Below are 22164 nucleotides of genomic sequence, written 5' to 3'. Positions count from 1 at the left end.
CAAATAGGGTTGATATTCTTGGAACTATGGCTGAATGACTAATACACCAATGTTTTCCTGTAATCTGCAGATAAAAATAAGGTTTATGTTTAAAGTCAATAAACCTTTCTACACACTTCATATTTATATACACACTATAGTATCTTGGCTACAAACTGTCTTGTTACTCAATAGGGAGGCAGGAGAACACAGCGAAACAAAGCTAAATAATAGGCCACAATGGCACATTGCATTCTGTATTTCCAGAATGGCTGCAAGTTTCTGTGCTCCGTTTCAGAACATAGGGACCTGTGAGTATCCCCTTAAGTAGACTGCCTGCATTAGCCAGTGTTCTATCCAAGAGGGGCAGACGGGGGGAGGCATGTAGGCATCTCCCCACTCATATCCCCTTACCTGTCCTCTAACTTGTGTTAGAAGGTACAGCCTACAACGGGGCACTTGAAATGTCACCATGAGAAACAGAGTGCAGGTTACCCAATGGTAAAGTAAATGACCCCTAATGTGTTTAAATTGTATTTACCCTTAGTAAGGATCTCAGACTAATCAAAACCTATGGCTGATTTACTAGTTTAATATGGATATCTGCACTGGTCCCATTTATTACATACGTTAATAAATCAGCTCATATTAGCTAAATGGGAGAGTCATCTTAAAATAAACTTTTAGTATTATCAGCTACTAAAAGACCAGAGATCCTCAACCAGTAGCTAGTAATATGTTGCTCACCAAACACTTGGATGTTGCTCTCAATGGCCTCAAAGCAGGTGCTTATTCCTGGCTTGGAGGCAAGTTTTGGTTGCCTAAAAACCAGGTCTACTGCCAAACAGAGCCTTCACAAAGGGGCTGCCAAATAGCCAATCACAGCCTTTATTTGGCACCCCAGGGACATTTTTCAAACTTGTGTTGATCCCCAACTCTTTCTACATTTGGTTGTGGCTCATGGGTAAAAATAATAGATTGGGGACCCTTGATCTGGCAATAATATTTTAAGAACTATTATTTATGGTTGTGCCATTATTTAGCGTTTGCTCTATAGTATTCTGAGCACTTGAGCTTGCACAACTGAGCTGACTATTCCCTGAACATAAGTTGGATATCACAGATAAGTTTCCCTGTCCCTGTGGCACGCCACCTTACAATACCTTAAACGCCGTAGTAGCTGTTGTGCTTCTCTGCTAATCTCCGGAGATATTCCATCTGGTTTATTCAAGATAACATTCTCCCCAAAATAGAAATACATAAAGCAGACTCAGTTTAGCATCTTTGTTTTACAGCAATTCATATGTTGCACACAAACTGCTGACATTTTTAGGACAATGTTGCTTTCCCTGGAGCCAATTACCCAAGCAACTAAACCCCATTGCTTTTTTATTACAGGGGGGTGCTAATGAGTTGAATTATTAGCTTTTTGATTCCAGCAGTTTAAGAAACAATTCCAGAATCTGTAAAATGACAACATGGTATATATCTTGATTGGGCCTGAAGAAAAGCAGCTTTGGGTATTTTATTTTCATTCTCTATGATAAATCCAAAATAGGGCTGACAACACTGGCACATTCATTATATTGAAAGAACAATAAATCTAAATCTAAATTCTACAAAACTGATGCAATCCCAATGATAAATCGATCTACAGAGAAATATGATACCATGACGTTTTATTGGGTTTTAATGGAAACATTTCCCAAGTCAGTCTAAGCAGCTACACCACCCTTGTCCAAGAGTATCCAGGCATGTTTTTTGCCAGAAACACTCTATCCTGACTCGCTATCTAAAATGAGATATCCTCAGTTGGAACTGTCATTTCCGAGTTCCAAATTGACCCCAGAAGCACCATAACTTCTCATGCTGCTAAAGTTTTGGCCTATTTCATGGCCATTCCCTATTCTACAACAACGAGGCTAAATAGATGGAATAATAGATTATAGTATGTAAAGAAGCTAGGAGAATAGAGGTTGATTGAAGAGATGAAGAATATTAGTACTGAGAGTGGGCCCCTGGCGGCCTAAGGTTTTCTGGTGGCCCCCTGGTGTTCAAGTCTGACACTGCTCAGAACTATAATGTCCCAAAACTAGTCTGCACAGAGCCCTGACCTTAACACAACTGACTACCTGTAGGTGGGTGGAAAAAAGGCTGATCCTCAACATCACTGCCCAACCCCCCTCCAACGGCTCTTTTTGCCAAGTAGAAGCCAATGCCATCAACAATGTTCCAACATCTAGTGGGAACCTTCCCAGGCAAGTATAGACTATTATAGCATTAAAGGGAGACATAACTCATATTAATAAGATGTTAAACAGGCATTAATGTTTTGGACATATAGTCCTGTCTAGTTCTAGCGTCAGTTCCTGATACTACATCATCCAGTCTCGTTTCACTTAGCAATAATCCAACAGGGTTTTTCACTGGACAATTGCCCTAACCTGACATGGGAACGTGTCATTAGTAAAAATACAATATATTGTAAATCCATTTGCAATTATTGGTGGATTTGGGCCAGAAAATGATTCAATGTCATAATATCCCAAATTGGCTGTTGCTTCCTTTGGCAGATAAAGCTCAATGTAGATAAGAGTAGGTGGAAAGGTTGCTGTGAAACACCTGGAACTTCTAGATATAGTGGCAGACTGCAAGCTCAACATCAGCATTAATTAGTTTGGCACGAATAAATAGGGTAATAACTGTATCATAAAAAGCATGAGTTTCTGCCTGTTTATAATATTATTCATTGATTTTGTGCCACCCTCCATAAAATAAATATAAACTAAAGAAAATATTCAAAAAACAAACAGCAAATTAAGGGCAGTGTAAGTATTACAATGATACTGGTGAGAAGAGGACACCAATGGAGATGGAAGAAAGTACATAAACATTGAATGTTTTTTTAAGAATAGGCAAAATGTATTGTCAGCCTTTTATATTTATTTTGCTTTTTATTAAAAGGGGGTGTATATAAGGTGTATACTGTCCTTTTAAATGGATACTGTCATTTTTTTTCAAAACACATCAGTTATTAGTGCTGGTCCTTCTGCACTGAAATCCGTTTCTCAAAAGAGCAGACTGATTTTTTTATATTTAATTTTGAAATCTGACATGGGGCTAGACATATTGTCAGTTTCCCAGCTGCCCCCAGTCATGTGACTTGTGCTCTGATAAAATTCAGTCACTCTTTACTGTTGTACTGCAAGTTGGAGAGCTATCACCCCCTCCCTTCCTCCCCCCCCCCTCAACAGTATATTAGCAGAACAATGGGAATTAGTCGACCAGCATCACATTTCCTCTTCTTTGAGCGACTCATCTCCCCAAAATGCCTTCCCGTCGGCTAGAATGTGAATTCAAAATCGAAGTAATCCTGGCGTGAAGGCATTTCAGGGAGATTAGTCGCCCAAAGATGAGGAGATTTGTAGATGGGCGGCTACACTTGACGGAATGATGCACCACCCTAAAAACCCATGTCCCACTGAGACACATTCAGTTACATTGAGTAGGAGAAACTACAGTCTGCCAGAAAGCAGTTCCATAGTGCAGTGCTGGCACTTTCTGAAAGCACATGACCAGGTAAAATGACCTGAAATGCCGCCTACACACCAATATTACAACTACATAAAAATACACTTTTGGATTAGGAATGAAATTTTATATGGATTAAACTGGTGTAGAAATAAAACCTACACCATACAAATAATGTCATAATCCCTTTAAGTGTCTTTATACCAACATGTGAAGCTTGGCAGGAACCTGGGGGTGTAAGATTGAAGGCTATGTCAGGTTTTGGAATTACAAGGACAATATTAATGGCGGGATAGTGATGTACATTAAATATGACAACAGAAGAGAAAATGGAATAGACGAGGGGTCGCTGCTGAGACTGAAGTTTATGGATTGAGCTCAGTATTGGATGTAACAAAACATGGACCTTAATCACATGAATTTGTTACAAACCGCCTGGTATTAATGAAGAGGAAGAAAAAGGAGGACATTTTCCCTTTCAATCAAGCGGGATTTTAATTACCCAGAGACTGACTCGTGTATTGGAAGTGACAACACATCAATGATGTGCAAGTGTGTTAATTTGCAGCGTGACGATTTCATGCTTCCCATGGTGAAAACTCCCAGCAGGACAAGTGATCTTTTACAAACGTGTCACCATAATACATTGCTCATGTCCAAATAAACAAGAACCGGTGACTATATTAACATTACACAAATGTATTCTCTTTCTCTCTCGAAAGAAACCATTAAGCTTTATAAATCAATAGGAATGAGCTTTGGAGCACAATGGCAGCACTGCAGTCAGACTTGTTATTGTGGCACATCAAAAGCCCCAAATAGTGTAGGACAGCTGCAGGCAAGGATTCATTACCATTCCTATACCTACGTCAAAAGATATGAGGGGTCATTTACGATTGCAGCCTTAAGTGTGGTTGCACTAAAATAGACAAAACTGATCAGCGTCAGACTGTGGGTCCAGGGCCCACCATGTTATCCCCCCGGTCACCTTCCCCAGTTGCAACCCCTCCAAAGGCCCCCAGGAACAACCCCCGCCAAGGGTCCCCAACCCCAGCTACAAACCCCATCCAGCGGCCCCCGGAACAGGTGCAACCCCCGCTAACGGTTACCAAGCCCAAGCCACAACCCCCTTCCAGTGGCCACGCATCCTGCATTTACCTTTCTTCCTTCAAGATGCGAGGCAATTGGGACCAGTAGGAGAGATCTGGGAGTGGAACAGAGAGCTGGTCTGGCCTGATGGGGCCCACCGATCAAGTCTGACCCTGTAACTGATCAATGCCTGCAGATATTTGCATCCAAACACAATCCTTTCACTTCTATTCTTCAACATGACCACCAAGTCTACTCTAATGAATCAGGCAGCAAATGCACCTATTGATGCAGAAGAACCTTAGAGCTTAAAGGGATACTGTCATGGGAAAAAAAATTTTTGTCAAAATGAATCAGTTAATAGTGCTGCGCCAGCAGAATTCTGCACTGAATCCATTTCTCAAAAGAGCAAACAGATTTTTTTTATATTCAATTTTGAAATCTGACATGGGGCTAGACATATTGTAAATTTCCCAGCTGCCGCAAGTCATGTGACTTGTGGTCTGATAAACTTCAATCATTCTTTACTGCTGTACTGCAAGTTGGAGTGATATCACCCCCCTCCCTTTCCCCCCAGCAGCCAAACAAAAGAACAATGGGAAGGTAACCAGATAGCAGCTCCTTAACACAAGATAACAGCTGCCTGGTAGATCTAAGAACAACACTCAATAGTAAAAACCCATGTCCCACTGAGACAAATTCAGTTACATTGAGAAGGAAAAACAGCAGCCTGCCAGAAAGCATTTCTCTCCTAAAGTGCAGGCACAAGTCACATGACCAGGGGCAGCTGGGAAATTGACAAAATGTCTAGCCCCATGTCAGATTTCAAAATTGAATATAAAAAAATCTGTTTGCTCTTTTGAGAAATGGATTTCAGTGCAGAATTCGGCTGGAGCAGCACTATTAACTGATTCATTTGGAAAAAATTTTTTTTCCCCATGACAGTATCCCTTTAATTCATCCTCAACATGGCATTAATTCCAGGGCTTAAACGGAAAGTTGAGTCAGTATGCGTAGCAGACTTGCACTTAAAGAATCACATGCAAACCTCTATATATAAATGGCCAATGATAGAAACAATGCAACTTTGCCATTTGTTAAAACGTGCAACTACGCATTTTAATTTCACCCACAGCCCCGATTATACTACAGCTATGGGAGGATATGTTGCATTGTAGGCAAAAATCACTGTGAATTGATTCTGAGAGGGAAGTTTTACTTGAAAATACAGATTATCCAAATGGTTGTTCTTTTTGTTTGTGAGCGTGTACACTGGAGACATAACATTATATGGTCATTATATTGGCTGCATATCCAGACTGCTTGCCAACCTACAGCTTCTCACACAGCACAAACCAACATTTCTTCTAATAAGAAAAACAAGAACATTGAACAAAATATTGTGAAAAGCAGTGGAAAAAGCAAACAAAACCCTTGCATGCATAAAGCTGTGTTTAGACCAATCTTCTACAGATCAACAACCCTAAAAATAAACTTGAAGAACAGTAAAGCCTAATTGCACTGAAGTCAGTGACTAAGCAATATGCTCCGCTCCTTGAATACATTTAGCCCTGTGCAGTATGTGCTGCTATTTACATAGGGTCCTCCTCCTCCTCTGCCTGGGGATATAGAGGGGCCTTATACATTGCATGTAAATACATTGGCAGCCAACTGCGTATGAAACCAAAACAATTGCCCATCAATCACTCTGTTCAACGTTTGATCAGATATCTCAGACCTGATAGTTTATATGTATATATATATATATATATATATATATATATATATATATATATATATATATATATATATATATATATATATATATATATATATATATATATATATATATATAGGAATGTTATCCAGAAAGCTCCAAATTACAGAATGTCCATCTCCCATAGACTCTATTTTATCAAAAATAAATCAAATTTTAAAAAATGATTTCCTTTTTCTGTGTAATAATAAAACAGTCGCTTGTACTTGATCCCAACTAAGATACAATTAATCCTTATCGGAAGCAAAACCAGCCTATTGGGTTTGTTTAATGTTTAAAGGATTTTTAAGTAGACTTAAGGTATGAAGATCCAAATTACAGAAAGATCTGTTATCCCAGGTCCTGAGCATTCTGGATAACAGGTCTCATATCTGTATATGTTACATGTTACTTATGGATATGTTTATTGCAGCAGAAATGTCCCAGGTTGGGTATGGCTGCTGTGCTGGGTATTGGTTCAGGAGCAAAGACTTCAGCACCTCCAGTAGTGGACAGCAGCCATTGCTTGGTAATGTCTATGATCTGCAGAAGATCAGGCGGCAATTTTACTCATAAATAAAAACTACACTTAAGAGAATACTGAAAACACTAGAAACAGCCCATCTGAAGCATAAATAAAACATTTTTTGGCACTTGCACATTATTCCAAGAAAAGTGCCTTTCATAGTAAGTTCCTAAATGAATATACTCGTTACACTTGATAAAGTGCCTTGAGCCCGAAACATGTGGCAATAAACACATTTATTAGCAGCTAGTACTGCTTTAGTGGCTTTTCTCTCAGTAACAAAATAAAAGCCTAAATGAATATTGGTAGGGCTTAGTAAAGTGTGGGCAGTTTGAGACCAATTGTAGCTGTTCCCCACAAGGAGTCCCCTGTCCCTCCTTTTCTGCCCCAACCCAACTGCCAACAGAGGACACAGATTGACCCTGTTATTAACTTAAAGGAGAAGTTAAAAGTTAAAAAAACCCTTCCCCCAGCCCAAGTGTTACCCCCAGGAAAATGCCCCTAATTTATTATTTACCCCTCGGTGCAGATCCAGGCATCGGAGTTCACGGGCGCCATCTTCAGCTGCTTTGGTAATCTTCAGAATGAGACCAGCGCTTCGGCAATTTCCGTGAGTTTCGGCGCATGCGCAGTTGTCGTGACACAGAAAATTGCTCCAACTGCGCATGCGCCGCTCCACCAGTCTCATTCCGAAGATTACCAAAGAGAAGAAGATGGTGCCCGTGAACTCCGGTGGACAGAATCTGCACAAAGTAAAGACTTAGGGGCATTTGCCCGGAGTAACACTTAGGCTTGTGGGAGGAGGGAGGGCAGGGGTGTAACCACTGTGGCTGCAGGGGGCTCAGGAGGTATAAAGGGCCTCATGAGGCCCTAATTAATGAGCAATTTCAGAATATATTGGTAAAACAGGACAATCTCTGGTTATATTGGGGGCCCTACAATTAAATTGCTGTGGGGCCCAGTAACATCTACTTACACCCAGTGTCGGACTGGCTCGCGGGACACCGAGAAAAATCCCGGGGGGTTTTAACTTTTGGGTTTGCTTCTCCTTTAACTGTCTTAAAAAAAGTGCCTTTTATAATAATTCCCTAAATGGATATTGGTAGGGGTTATTGAAGTGCAGGCAGATTGAGACCAACCGCAGCTGCCCCCAAATTCTCTGGCAGCCAAGACGCTCCCCGACCCTTCTTGTCTGCCCCAACCCAACTGCTGAAAGAGGACACGGATTGCCTCTGTTATTTACCAGTACAACTAGTTATATATATATATATATATATATATATATATATATATATATATATATATATATATATATATATATATATATATATATATTATACAGTATGGTACCACTATCTACATTATGCTAAAAGTTTATTTTACAATGAACATTCCCATTAAATGTCTACAGCAGTAGCTCCTAAGAATTCCAGAAACAATCCTTAGAATATTGTGATAAATCATATTCAGTCTGCCCCCCCCCATTCATTGTTTTGGAGTGGCCCCAATATTGGAAGCCTAAAGCTACACAGATAGAGACCTGGTGAAAATGAGTATGAGTGACACATCAAATGTCCAATAAACACATCTTTTAAATGATGAATCTTATAGACCTGGAAATATATCCCAAAGGCTGTATTTCCCCACTGATATCATGTGTGTATGTCCCTTCTAACCGAATAATACATTATTGCTGACAGCTGAAGAATCATTAATAATCAATACAAATAGGGCAAAGCTACTAATATGTATTGATGAGGGTGTAAGTGATTAGAACATTGTAACATGACAGATTAACATCACCAATAGGAATTCAGAATGTAGAATGTACTAAGGCTACAGACCCCATTACCTGATCCAGTCGCCAATGTTGTAACCCCCAAAACAGTCGCACCAACAGATTCTTCAACAACAGGTAAAAGCCAAAATGCCCATTCCAAACGCAACGTACAAGCTTGATGAAGAACAACGTCCTCTTTATCAGTTTGACCTCTAAGCTGCAGCACAAAGAATTCTATTTGGAGATGACAAAAAGCCCTTTCCTATTTATTTTGATGTATTTGTTCTCACAGGTCGTCATTTTTATACATCGAAAAAGAACATTTTCAGGTTGGATGCTATGAGTTATCATCACAGAGGCATAAAACACGAGTCCCGGCTATTGGTCAAACGTTGACAGCTCTAAATTACATTTAAACTTGACTTGTTGCCAAGAACATGTTATTAATAAATCTGAGCATTGATAAATACGCTCTACATGCACTCTAAACAGCAAATGGGACATGCACAGAGGAGTTATTCTAGCATTTATATTCCTAGCTCTGCAGCCCAATCCAAACAGGCATGAACCAAAGCAATAGAATAGAATAGACATCGATATTAACATCCAGATTAAAGAATATCAGTAGATATTGAACCACTTACTGTCTTAGGCGGCATATTCATTAAAGGACAAGGAAAGTAAAACTAAAGAAGTAGCTAGAAATGTTTTACATGATATTTTGTGCTTCTGTACCAGCCCAAGGCAACCACAGCCCTTTAGCAGTAAAGATCTGTGTTTCCAAAGATGCCCCAGTAGCTCCCCATCTTCTTTTCTGCTGATTCACTGCACATGCTCTGTGCTGCTGTCACTTACTGAGCTTAGGGACCCACTCACAATATACAGTACACATAGAATAGAAATGTCACAATATAAGGCTGATTAGTAATTAATACACATAATTACTACATGTCAGCACAGAAACCAGTGCAATTAGCATCAGAATTTAATAATCAGCAAACCTGTAGCATCAGCTTATATTACAGCCAGGGAAGCTCATTTTCTGCTGGATAATTAGTGACGAGCCCTAAGCTTAGCTTCTCAACAGCCAATCAGAGCCCACTGAGCATGTGAGTGTCACAGACACTTTCCAAGATGGTGACCCCCTGTGACAAGTTTGAAGTCCTGGATCATTGCTGCTATTGACAAGCTCAAACTTTAGCCTCGTGCAATAAGTTCACTATATAAAATATGCCATTTTAACCACATTCATTTTTAGGGTTTAGTTCTCCATTAAAGAGTGACAATTCAGAAACTGTGGTTGTAATGGCAGATGCCACTGACAATTTCAAGGAAGGGATGGATGCCTTTTTAACAGGTGTCAATTCAAATCCAAATTTCAGTGGATATCAATAGCTTCATGGTGTGCCAGAGGGAGGTTTTACAGCCAGGAGGATGTTCTTTCCCCATTTGAGACATATACAGGGACGGGATCGGAAACCTGTTATCCAGAAAGCTCCGAATTACGGAAAGGCCATCTCTCATAGACTCCATTTTATCCACATAACCCAAATTTAGAAAAATAATTTCCTTTTTCTGTGTAATAATAAAACAGTCGCTTGTACTTGATCCCAACTAAGATATAATTAATCCTTATTGGAAGCAGAACCAGCCTATTGGGATTATTTAATTTTTACATGAATTTCTAGTAGACTTAAGGTATGAAGATCCAAACTACAGAAATATCTGTTATCTGGAATGCCCCAGGTCCCAAGCATTCTGGATATCAGGTCCCGTACCTGTACAAGACTAAGACGAATCTGAGGAACAACTAGACATTAGATTAAACAAAATGTTGGGCTGAGGACCTTTGAAAATTATATTTCTATAAATGAATACACAATAGCGTCGATATGGAAACCAAATGTGAAATTTGTTTATTTCTTTAAAAAAAAGCTTCTTATAATTGGGGGAAAAATTCTTAGACTCGGAACCTGGAACAACTTCATTCTGGCAAAAGGAGAAGCTTATACTGTTAAGCGAGGGTCAAACTAGAACAGCAAGCTTAGATTTCTAACAACAAAATGATGTTGCCTTCGCCCATTTCAGTCGTGTTTTTGTTCGGTGAGAATAACAAGGCACAGTCTTTGGTGTCACGTTCAAGGATCAAGTATGTTTCTCCAGCACTTATAAAGTCAATAGCCATAGACACGCTGTGCCCAGCATGGAGCTCATATTGCATAACGCTCTTGTGTTGCTGAGCAGGCTCCGTATCCTCACACACCTTCTCATGCAAATGAGAGCAATAGAAATATTCTTTTTTTTCTATGTTTTCCATATCAAGTGTGGAAATAACGCTAAAACTCCTACACGGATATGGGATCTATGACTCGGCAACCCACGGTGCTTCCCAGGGTCTCGATAAACAGTTCCTCCGTAAATCATTAAAACAATCCTTAATGTTTCAGGGAAATGAATGGGAAATTCTGGCATTTATGAGAAGGTGAAAATGAAGTTTATTGGGAGTCTCTTGTAAGACACAAAGGGAAAGTGGGGGCAATATTAGATATGACTAAATGCACAGCCTGCAATAAATATTTAGATTCAGCATCATGGTTAATACCCAGATGGATAAAGAGACAAAGCTTAAGAGTGTGTTCAATCCCCCCTCCTCCTGAATGGGATGATGAGATGCAGAAAAGGTACCAACTCTACCCAAAATATTGGCCACAAAATGCTAAACCTCAATAATCGACTTTTGTAGCAAGTTCTTAGTTGATGGTGGGTCCTCAGCTCATCTCCTACAGAGGCTCACATGGAGCTCAGGGGACAGTGAAGGGGAGAGCAGAGAGTAAGGAATTTTGGAGTTTTTGGAGCAGGATCTTTATGGAGAGCAAAGGATTATAAAATAAATGTCTAAATGGAAATTGCACTTGAGCAGTTAAGATGAATTGGGAGGCTGGAGGTTGAGCCTTCAACAGATCTAAAGTTCCAAAATCAATTGTGAAATGGCAAATATTAGCAGAAAACAATTGAAATGACCTGAATTTACTTTTGTGCTGGAGGCTGAGCATTTACTGGGGACAGAACTACATCACTTCAGTCTCCTGGGAGGGGACCACCTTCACTTAAAAAGAAGAGCAAGCCTTTTGTCTTCCTTCCCCTTGGTGCCTCTGGAGGATTCCATCCAAATCAAATATTAAGCGGGTGGTTTGAATGTTTCTGGAAATTGACAGAGGCCTAGAAACAAAAGGATGGGAGGAAGGGGAAGAGCCGGACTTTTCCCAGTGATGCCGGTCCGGGTCAGACATGGGAGAAAGGGAGATGTTCAGATGTCGGCTATGAAATGATCCCCCCCTGGTCTGCACAAAGGAACGGAGGGGAAAGTGCAGGGAGCTCATGTCTGATCAGCTGCACATGGAACAAAAGGCTTCGGCTCCTGTATCCCTCGAAATCACAATTCTGCTGCTGCTGCTGAGCTGGGAGGACCATCGCTGCTCATTATGCTCATGGATGCCGGCTGCAGACTGATGCTACTATCCCAAAAATAATGGTGATGAGGAGAAGAAGAAGCATGGCTAGGACACACACATGGGGCATCTGCATTGGTCTACACACTCACCTCTATTGCTGAGCACGCTTCTCTCTCCTCCCAATGCCGGGGATCACACAATCCTAAGAGTCTTGCTGTGTGCACTGCTGCAGGGATCCGTGTGTGAGACACAGGCAGGCAGGGTCACTCCTGGAACAGCAGATATCCCTAGAAGTGGAGCAGAGGTTGCTCTGGGGGAGTGTGAGGATGGAGCAGGGCAGTAGATCAGGGCAATCCGTGTAGTGAGTAGTGAGTGGATGCAGGAGGCACTGGGATTGTGTTGTCTCTCAGAGAGGCTCCCAGCCTGTGACAGCTCCAGCTGCTCAATGTGTTGTATGTGAGAGCCTGGTCTCTAAGAGCATCAGCTGAGCTCCGCCACTCCCCTCCTCACTGCTGCTGCTGCTGCTGCTGCTCAATAGGGTTTTTTTTTCTCTAATGAAACTTTATTACCAATGCCATATCCAATACAGGGAGAGAAAGCAGAGCTCAGTTATATACAGCGGCACAATCTGTATTCATCATCAATCTGTATTCAGCAGCAAATCACCTCCTCTCACTGCACTGCTTTGTAGCGACTGCTGACACAATGTAGCTCATCAGCTGCAAAACCTCTTCAATAGATAAAAAAAAAAATATATATATATATATATATATATATTTATATATATATATATATATAGTGGGATAATAAAAGCATATCATGTGTATGAGTCTGTGACAGTGACACCCTGCTGTGTTGCAATAGTGTGCACCATCAGTTATGCATACAGCACCCATAGCTGCAGGGTGAACGCTGTTATGATAACTGGAAAAAGAATTCAATTGACTATGGCCTAGAGGCAAATGATTGAAGAAGTGGTTCACTTAAGTTCTTTCAGTATGTTATGAGGGTAAGGCCACACGAGGAGATTCGGGGAGATTTTGTCGCCTGGCGACTCAGTGAGGCAACTTTGGGTGACTATTAAAAACGCATCGCCGCATGTGCATTAGCGCAGGCGACTTTGCATTGTAGCCTATGGGGAAAAACGCAGAGGCAGTTCCGGGAGATAGTCGCTCAAAAGACGAGGCGATTAGTCGCCAGGCGACAAAATCTCCCCGAATCTCCTCGTGTGGACTAGCCCTTAAATGGTTAATTCTAAGCAACCTATCAATTGGTCTTTATTTTTTCTTTTATATGTCTTTTTAATTATTTGCCTTCTTCTGACTGACTCTTTCCAGCTTTAAAATGGGGGTCACTGACCCCATCTAAAAACAAATGCTCTGTAAGGCTACACATTTATTGTTTTTCCTACTTTTTTTTTACTCGTCTTTCTTTTCCGGCCTCTCCTATTCATATTCCAGTCTCTTATTCAAATCAATACATGGGGAATTTGGACCCTAGCAATCAGACGGCTGAAATTGCAAACTGGAGAGCTGCTAAATAAAAAGCTAAACAACTCAAAAACCTCAAATAATAAAAAATGATAACAAATTGCATATTATTTCTTAATATCCCTTTCTACGTCATACCAAAAATTAGTTAAAAATGAACCACCCCTTTAACTTTTAGTATGTTGCAGAATGTCTAATTCTTTTCATTTGATCTTCATTCTTTCTTTTTTTTTTTTAATTGTTTTTGATATTTTGATATACTTTTTATTACTCATCATTCTATTCAGGCCTCTCCTATTCATATTCCAGTCTCTTATTCAAATCGATGCATGGTTGCTAGGGTCATTTGGACCCTAGCAACCAGATGGCTGAAATTGCAAACTAGAGAGCTGCTGAATAAAAAGTTAACCTAGAAGTTAACAAACCCTTTAAAAATTGTGATAGTCTGAGACGCCTACTGGACTCAATTTTTTTAGGTAAAAGTTATTCTGACAGTTTCAATCAGAACAAAAAAAAAAAGACAAAAATTTGCAAATACAAAAAGTTAAAAAGAATAAAGTTAATATAAGATGAAATCCTGTGAGTAAGTGGAAGTCTCTGAGTGTTATTACTTTATTACTATTTCCCAGTTGCACCGCATGTGCTTTATAATTGTGCCGGATTTGATGAATGGCGCCTGCCACGGGCTCGGAGTTGCAGGTAGAAGTCACCTAATGAGCAGAACCAGTCTCCCATCATGAAGTGAAGAAGATGGAGTAATTGGGTGAATCAGCAGTCGGCAGCTGCCAAGTCTTTTCACTCGTCAGATCCACAGACACAAATTGGTTCCGGGGCAACAAGAAGACACGGGGAATATTAATAGCAGACGTGTCACAGTTATCAGCATTGGATTGAGACGCTCGGACTTGGAGTCTCAGAACATTGTAGCAGTTACAGCTCATGGATATCACAGGGTCTGTACTGAACCCCAATGCCGGCACTGAGGGGCTGAGCAATAGAAAATAAATAGGAAATGATTCAATAATCAACTTGGAAGCAGGGTCGGACTGGCCCGGCGGGACACCGGGAAAAAACCCGGTGGGCCAGGCCAGACCCCTTCTCCCGATTTCCTGGCCCTATAAAAAAAAAACAATTTGCGTTTGCACCGTGCTGCTCCGTTTGCGCATGGGTTCCGCATGCCCCAGGCCCCCCAGTCCAACCCTGCTTGGAACCCTTCAGTAGTGATGGGCCAAACTGTTCCATTTTTCTTCGCCAAGAAATTCACAAAACTCCGAAAAATTTGCGATGTATTGAAATCAATTGGTCAAAATTATTTTGATGCATAACAATTTTGCTATGAGCGATAGTTTCTATATGTGCGGCTCTTTTATCCAAACGCATTAAAGCAGATGGGCGTCCAAATAAATTCGATGGCGTCAACCATTGTTTTGTCGCAGCGAATTTTCCCACTGCGAAAACATCTTCCGTCAGTACAATCCAGAAAATTCGCAGTGAATCCACACCTGGCAAATAACTTTGCCCATCATAATCTATGGTCCCAATCACACTCCTTACCCCCGCTCCTTCCAACTATACTCCTTACCCCCCACCATTTATACTATTGGAGGTGCAGCACCTGACATTCCTGCACCAATAAGAACCTGCCCACCACCAACAGGTCATTCCTCACCAGAGGCAGAACTACAGAGGAAGCAGACCCTGCGGCTGTAGGGGGGCCCAAGAGTTATAGGGGCCCCTATTTCATTTACAATTTCAATAAATTTTGTTAATACAGGTCAACCTTTAGACATTTTGGGGGCCTGAAAAATAATTTGCTGTGGGTCCCAGTAATATCTAATTATGCCACTGTTGCTCACCTGGATGGGCTACACCTTAATTACACATAATATATATATACCCTCATAACCATCGTATCTATGGCAGCTTCCATTCATACCTATACAAATATAAAGAGAAGGGAAACAATATGAATGCTCTAACTCATAGACATCAATGCAATAAAAGAAGAATGTGCGTACAACATGATTTATGTCAATATTATGCTTTAAAGGGAAATGATATGGCAGCTCCCACCCACATACACAAATATAGAGGGTTATGACCTAGTAAATTTATATGGTATAATCCAAATCCATCTAAATGTCACTGTAAATAGATGCAATTGTTGCTGAATACCACAGAGAATCTGAAGCATCATGTGATCTGGTCAGTAATACATAAAAAAAAAACCTTTCTCCCCCCAATTTATGCCATGCATTGTATATAATAATAATTAAAAGCTGTGTTTGACTACCGACGCCTGCACAAAGCTAATCTGTAATAAACAAACTCATATCTCGGCATCTAGGAAATTACTTCTTTGATTTTAATCACTTGCGCTGTTGATTTGCCTCATACAGATTAAGAGATTACATCGGGGAAGCGTAAAGAAGAACAAAGCAGCCTTTTTGGTTTCTGTTCTCTCTCTTTACAAAACAAAGCAGGAGTACGATGCCTCAGTAATGGAGACTGCACGTGGACCGATTCCCAGGGGCATCATACGTTTTGGTGGGACACAGAGCAAAACTCATTTGTGAGGGCCCTGTTTGTTGTAGGACATTTGAATTCATGGAGCATCAGCTCTTGTACCTCAACAAACCAAAGTTGCAGGTTAGGCAGCACTGTTGTAAAGTTTTGGAATTTTGCCTTACTTTCACCAATCTAGGCCTTTGTTGGTCATCTTGTTCTACTGTCACCATCTTCTGTCACTGTCGCCATCTTATTCTATCACCATCTTGTCCTACTGTCCCTATCCTACTCTACAGTTGGCATCTTGTCCTACCCCATCTTGTCTTACTGTCACTATCTTGCCTTTTTGTTGCAGTTTTTTCTTTCTGTCAATATCTTACTCTACTTTTGACATCTTGTCCTACTGCAACCAACTTACTCTATTGTCGACATTGTGTTGTGTCCTACTTCCACCAGCTGGCACCATCTTGTCCTTCTGTCACTGTCACTATCTTTTTCTACTATCGCCATCTTGTCCTACTGTTACTATCTTACTCTACTGTTTGCATTGTGCCCTGCTGTCACCATCTTGTCCTACTGTCCCTATTCTAATCTACACTTTGCATCTTGTTCTACTCCATCTTGTCTTAATGTCACTATCATGCCCTTTTATTGCCATATTATCTTACTGTCAATATCTTACTCTACTGTTGGCATCTTGTCCTACGGTTACAATTTCATTCTAATGTCTATATTGTGTCCTACTGCCAGTACCATCTTCTCCTTCTGTCACCATATTCTGATACTGTCACCATCTTTCTCTACTCCAACCTTGTCCTATTTCACACTACTGTTGGCATTGTGCCCTACTGTCACCCTCTTGTCCTACTGTCCCTATCCTACTCTACTGTTGGCATATTGTCCTACTCCATCTTGTCTTACTGTCACTATTGTTGCCATATTATTTAACTGTCAATATCTTACTCTACTGTTGGCATTGTGTCCTACTGCCACCAATTTACTAGCAGTTAGGTAGGTTACAAAAAATGAGTTAAAAGGTTAAACTTCTTGGATGTGTGTCTTTTTCAACCTATTTTATTATGTTACTATGTTACTTTATTGGCACCATCTTCTCCTTCTTTCACAGTTACAATATTTCTCTACTATCGCCATCTTGTCCTACTGTTACTATCTTACGCTATTGTTGGCATTGTGCCCTACTGTCACCTATTGTCCTACTGTTCTTATTCTACTCTACTGTGGCTTTATTGTCCTGTCAAAATGTATTCTCCTGGTGGCATCATGTTACTCTACTGTTGCCATTGTGTTCTCCCTTAACCACCTTACTCTGTTGGCATCATCTCACCCTTTTTCCCAACATACATGGGGTGGGCAGAGGAATGGAAAAGGCCATATCCTTGCCCAACAATCATCCCCCAATTATTTATAAGGGTTTCTAGAGATCCTGGCATGTGTTATTTGTATGATTAATAACTTATTAATTATTAATTTTCTCTTGGGTTAAAGGAGATGTCAAGGGCAAGCCTTAAATGGTAGAATGTAGTCAAGGGGACCCTCATTTATTCCTATAGGTTTGAACAGAGGAAATTGGGTTTCCCACCAAGGGCTCCATGCTTACTCCATAAACCATGCAATGCATAAGCAAAGGTGGAGTTGTTCTGGGAACACTGCTCATTTATTTATTCATCCCCTTCCAAAGCATGACCCTATGCACAGAAGAGCTTTCAAGAATCTGCAAGTTAATTTTTGGTTTGCATTCAATTTAGTGGAGAAGGAGAAGAAGGAAGGACTGAGGTTCAAAATGTAACTTTCCAGTTAGAGAATAAAGAATCCAGAACCCATTTATTTTCCTGTTGTCCATACTCCACCTCATGGGGGGGGGGGGGGGGGCAGAAAAAGTTAGGGCAATATCAGGATTTCCCAGTTATGGTCCCTATTCCCTGTTATATCATCATATTTGTCATTCCCCTCAACTCACAGCACACAAGGTAGGAGATTCTATTAGCTGGACATTTTGCCTCCTTCTACAATGCATATTTTAGATTTCAACGAATGAAAAGTTTCCAGTAAATTTTGGGAACATTATTGCAGTTTTCAGCCTAAAGTGCAGGTATGAATAATAAACAAGCAGCCCTTTTTCATTTCTAGATGACAGCTGATAATGTGCAAAGGAAATGCTCAATATTCCATTAGGTTCAGAAAACTGGTTAGAAAAACCTTTTCTCCTTCGCACTTTGCCTTTCTCATAAAATGCACCTGAAAGAAAGGCTTTTGGCTGTTCTAAAGGGCAGAAATGTTCTTCAGACAATGTGGAGGCGGAATCCTCCATTTGTGCTTCTATCCTTTTCATCATCCACCCATCAGAATTCATTCTGCAGTTCAGTAAAAGTTGGAAAAGTTTGGCACAAGACAATATCAGCTTGCCCTATATTTATTTTCATCCCAGGCTTCCCGCAATGGGACTGGCAGAAATCTAGACTTTCATTAATTTTCGGACACTTTTTTCTTCCCGTGCTGAGAGTGTAGAAATGCATAGCGCTCTTGTTCAGCATGGGAGTCTCAGATTCCAAACAGATCTAGATACAGTACATTCAGGTAATTAAAACAATAATCAGCAACCTTCTGCTTGTGTTGCTGAACTACAGGAACCAACATTCTACCTCCATAATAGCATGAGGCATATCAGTAAGGTCCTAAAAGACATGATGGAGAGATGGATGTAACCTCTCCTGTGATTACTATACTATTACCTATAGTCACAACACAAAAACTAGCTACTTAAACACCTTTCCATTGCTGACAACAGATAGCTAGTGTGGTCACCACCTCTCACTGACTTTATTGTTTCCAAGAGGTGATTGCTGCATTCAAAATAGATAAGCGTTGGTCTCCTACTTGAACATTTCCTACACTGGATTTTCCCACCTCGTATTACCTACCCAGAACCTTCAAAGAGAAGCTTTACTATAAATGTAATACACATGTAGAGGGCCCAAGAGGGTAACTGTCCCTACTGCTCAGGAGGTCCTCAATCTGTTGAAGGAAGGTTTCTCCAATAGGCTCAGGGATCTTTAGAATAATTCCTATCCATAGTCATATAATGTTGTACAAAGCAAGGAAACATGTGGCTCTTCCTTTCTTCTTGATCTCCATCCCAGAAGGAGGTGGATCTGCCAGAAGACCTGAGGTGGAGGTAGGCCTCACTACAGGAATCCAAGTTGATCCCTAACGTAAACCTATCCTTACTGATGTTGAGAAACAAGAACTCCACGATTAAGGTAGAGGCAGTGGATATTAGTTTCTCTCTTACACACTAATAATAGTTGTGCGTTTGTGAGCTACTGTAGCTAACAATGACAGCATCCATTCCATGAATAAGAAGTAGTGTGCATGAGCTTGGGAGAAGCATAAGACTATTAGATCACACAACAACAACAAAAAAATCCTCAAAATAACACAACAAACCAGACAGGGTTGTAAACTAATAATCTACTTCCAATATCAAGGGGTGATCAGAGTCGTTTTTTTAAAAAAGAACAATTGCAGAGAATATACCTTCTTAATCTGTCTTCAACTATAACATGCTAATTAGCACTAGTTTGCTATAAAGATAATTTGAGGGTCAAAATATTCTTATCACTGGGGAGCACTGAACGTTTTGTAATATAAAATTCCAGTACCTTGTATTTATCTATGTAGTCCCCTTGGGGTTTTTTTTGTTTAGCTTGATTTTTGGCAGCATCTTCAGTATTTAAAAGCAGCTTTGTTAAATATTCCCTGTATTGCTTTTTTGTGTTGCTGCCACATTGAAGCAGCACTTGTCAGTTGTAGGTTCACAGTCCAGTTTTTAATTTTCATATGTATATTTCTGTGTGTTTATATTAGTGGAAGCAGCCACTACTTCTCTGTGGAGATAATTGTTTGGAACAGCATCTGGCAGGGTAGCTATCTCCAATATGGTAGCACCTATGACCCCAACAATAGATTTCAATCCCATCACCCACACCTATGGCTTGCTAGTGTGAAACTCAGAGTAAAAATATGCCAGAGACCCTTTTCAATGTCTGATTGAAGGTCGTAGTTCCCTATGTTCATGGTTGGCTCTAATTTTCTTTATTACCCTGCCATCCCTTACCAAAGCCTGACCTCTGACCGTGAGCTTGTTCAACCCTTTGGATACCTCGTATTCGGTTTGGTTCCTACCTGTTACTCAGTGTCAGTTTCCTCCTGCATCTACACTTTCCAGCCCAGAAGGCCCTTAAGCCTAGACAGTAACTACATTCATAGATGTTGGAACACTTCAGCCAGTGTGACGCAGCATTAAAATGTACAGCAAGCGATACATTCAAAAGGGCCCATTTTCTTAGTTCGAGTGAAGGAATAGAGGAAAAAAAGTTCGAATATGGCTACTTCACCATCGAATGGGCTACTTCCTTCGACTACGACCTTCGACTTCGAATTGAACGATTCGAACTAAAAATCGCTCGACTATTCGACTATTCGATAGTCGAAGTACTGTCTCTTTAAAAAATTCTTTGACCCCCTAGTTCGCCACCTAAAACCTACCGAGGCCAAAGTTAGCCTATGGGGAAGGTCCCCATAGGCTTCCTAACAATTTCTTGATCAAAGGAATATCCTTCGATCGATGGATTAAAATCCTTCGAATGGTTCGATTCGAAGGATTTCATCGTTCGATCGAACGATTATAGCGCAAAATCCTTTGACTTCGATATTCAAAGTCGAAGGATTTTAATTTGACGGTCGAATATCGATATTCGACCCTACGTAAATGTGCCCCTAACAGTCAATATTAAATGGAACAGTTACATATATTATGAAATGGTACTTTGGGTCTTAGCATTAAAATACCCAGAACTCCACAGCATTAAAAAGCACCTTGACTTCCACTCTTAAATGACACATGGACTCCCCAGGTGACCCCATCAGACATTATGCAACAATCAAAACTTTTGTTTTCACAAAAAAGGAAAGCCACTCAAAGCATATAATTCTAAGGACAAAATTCAAGGTCAATATATAATGCTTTTAAAGTGTTTATACTATACCTAAGGAAAAGTGTTTTTAAAATTGACATCATTTGATAAACATTTCTAGTTTTCAGGCAACGTTAATACGTGTTAGTCCAAAAATGTTTGAAGCTATGGATTGAATTAACACTTTAATTAAAAAAATGTCATTACTGATTGAGTGTTTTACGGAAATAGATCCTTGGGATTAGTTATTCATTGCCTTCAGATTAAGGATATTAAGGCTATTACATAGGCAACTCATGATAATCCTAGGTTTTAATTGCTTTCTCTTCTCCATTGTGTGACATCACAATTATAACAGGTATAAAGCACTCAATGGACAAATAAAATATCCATCAATGGCAATATCACACCTTGGCAGTAATGAAAAAAACACCTCATTAACCTATTTCTAATTAAAATAAGGACAATAGCAAGACCAGTATCCTTGTGGAAAATCAATAAGAATGTAGAAAATCTCAAACAAAATCTGACAATTACAAATAATATTATTGTATTGAGTTTTTAACCAAAGATATATGTAGTCTGGCATGGGCGGCAGAGCAAATATCTTCTCTGACCAACCCATGAATCATTTCAGCTGCTCAATACGCCTTCTAGTGACCTACAATATATAATTGAAATGTACAGGTCCAGTTCTTACCAGCAATAGTATTCAGACAGATAGACCTTGAATGGTGGAAAATATAAAAGAGTTGATAAGCAATGATTTTCATTCTGGGTCTTAATGGGGGAATAATCTGACTTATCCTGGTTTGGTCTTGTGTTATTTGGTTTTTAGAGTCATAAACAACCTAAAATTATTTAAACAAAACATGTAAGCAGGATATCTGGAGAGCGTGACATCTTGTAACGTGGTTTTTAAGAGAAGCGTTTCAAGGACCCCATTATTCCATTTTCACATTCAAATAATTGAAGGGTAAGTTCCTTATTTCAAGATGGAGATGTAGGTGCACCAAAGGCTCATTTTTCTTGAGGTTCCTCAACCCTATCTGATTTATT

General features: G+C 40.1%; 1 protein-coding gene across 5 annotated transcripts in view; it reads right to left on the bottom strand.

Moving 5' to 3' along the window:
* Nucleotides 1–12622, bottom strand: part of ctnna2.L (catenin alpha 2 L homeolog) — a 1040499-nt gene extending 1027877 nt beyond the window's left edge. For 2 of the 5 annotated variants that reach the window (XM_041580668.1, XM_041580677.1), the window contains exon 1: nt 12263–12622. The gene's annotated coding sequence lies outside the window, so the exon portion shown is untranslated. 5 annotated transcript variants of the gene reach the window in all.
* Nucleotides 12623–22164: the final 9542 nt, after the last annotated feature.

This window comes from Xenopus laevis, chromosome 1L (assembly GCF_017654675.1).
Source record: "Xenopus laevis strain J_2021 chromosome 1L, Xenopus_laevis_v10.1, whole genome shotgun sequence".
Taxonomy (NCBI): domain Eukaryota; kingdom Metazoa; phylum Chordata; class Amphibia; order Anura; family Pipidae; genus Xenopus; species Xenopus laevis.
Note: the sequence above shows the minus strand (reverse complement) of the source record. Positions and strands in the feature narration are given on the sequence as shown.